The sequence below is a fragment of the Condylura cristata genome, unplaced genomic scaffold (assembly GCF_000260355.1).
Source record: "Condylura cristata isolate star-nosed mole 26May11 unplaced genomic scaffold, ConCri1.0 scaffold00015, whole genome shotgun sequence".
Taxonomy (NCBI): Eukaryota; Metazoa; Chordata; class Mammalia; order Eulipotyphla; family Talpidae; genus Condylura; species Condylura cristata.
The window spans coordinates 996261-997050 of NW_004567116.1; the positions used below are offsets into that span (position 1 = coordinate 996261).

Genomic DNA, 790 nt, shown 5'->3' on the forward strand with positions numbered 1-790 from the left:
GCGGGGATTGAACTCATGCTGAAGTGGCTTTAGCTTCTTAGTGTTGTGCTTTAACCCACAGTGTTACCAGGAAGGGCCCAGAGATGCCTTGTAATTTTAACCACTCAAGAGATTTATTGAGCACCTACTGTTCTTAAGAAACTGTGCCTGGTACTAGGAAATACCCAGTGACAGGTAGATATATGGAATCTAACACAAAAACAGTGAGGAAGTGAAAAAGGCAAGGAACTAGAAAATGTTCCTCTCCTGAGGCTGTAAGCGTCACCTCTTGATAAAAGAGTTGCTGAGCTCTCTGGGAAGGGCCTCAAGTGGCCGAGAGAAAGTAGCACAGTGCTTGTCTCCAGGCAAGAGACTGCCCTGGGGACAGCGCGGAGGGCAAACCCAGCAGAGCTGTGACGCTGGGCAGCAAGCATCAGAACATTCGCTTTGTGCCCTGGAAATGCTTCTGAGAGCTCTGACTCCAGTCAACTGTCTTATCACGCACAGGACAGTGACCATCTCTGAATTCTTTTTTTTTTTTACGATTTATTTATTTACACAGGCAGAACTGGGGTATAGGCCAGAGGTGCAGGAGGGGTGAGAGGATTCACCAGAGACAGAGTGGGGAGCAGAACAGCAGATCAATGAAGTACACTGCCGAGGGGAGCAGTGGGCGGGTCAGGAGAGGTCTGCAGCGTCATGTGGTCACCTGGGGGGGGGGGGATCGAACTCATGCTGAAGTGGCTTTAGCTTCTTAGTGCTGTGCTGTAATCAGCTGCGCCACCAGGGAGGGCCCACATCTCTGAATTCT

At 50.3% G+C, this 790-nt stretch overlaps 1 protein-coding gene across 1 annotated transcript in view; it reads right to left on the reverse strand.

The window, feature by feature from the left end:
* KDM2A (lysine (K)-specific demethylase 2A) overlaps window positions 1–790 on the reverse strand; it is an 87674-nt gene that overhangs the window by 38878 nt on the left and 48006 nt on the right. The gene's annotated exons all lie outside the window — the stretch shown is intronic.